The following is a 441-nucleotide window of genomic DNA, read 5'->3' as shown; positions in this document are numbered from 1 at the left end:
GAATCAAGAAGAATAAGATGAATAGAATTTGTTGGCCATCTTGATTATATAAAAGTTTAAGTACAAATGTTTTTGATCACTAATCTCTCTCAATCTCAATCTAACTCTCAATTATGATTAACAACCAACTAACAAATCTAACAAACAAACTATTTATACCACTAGCAAAACATAAAATTAAACTAACCTTCTATAAAAAGAAACTACAATACAAAACATTATAAAACATTTTAAGCACATAGACTTGAATACAACATTTTGTTCCAACAAAAACGATAAATTAAATAGTCTTTAAAATAAATTTTTTTAATTTAAACAACTCAAATCATAAAATCATATTTTATTTTATTCGCCCTAAATAAAATAAGATATGGTTTATGATTTGATTTGTTTAAATTAAAATTATAATTACATTAAAACATAAAAATCATATTTTTTCAC

This window comes from Cynara cardunculus, unplaced genomic scaffold (assembly GCF_001531365.2).
Source record: "Cynara cardunculus var. scolymus isolate 2C unplaced genomic scaffold, CcrdV1 Un_Scaffold_2214, whole genome shotgun sequence".
Classification (NCBI taxonomy): domain Eukaryota; kingdom Viridiplantae; phylum Streptophyta; class Magnoliopsida; order Asterales; family Asteraceae; genus Cynara; species Cynara cardunculus.
Note: the sequence above shows the minus strand (reverse complement) of the source record.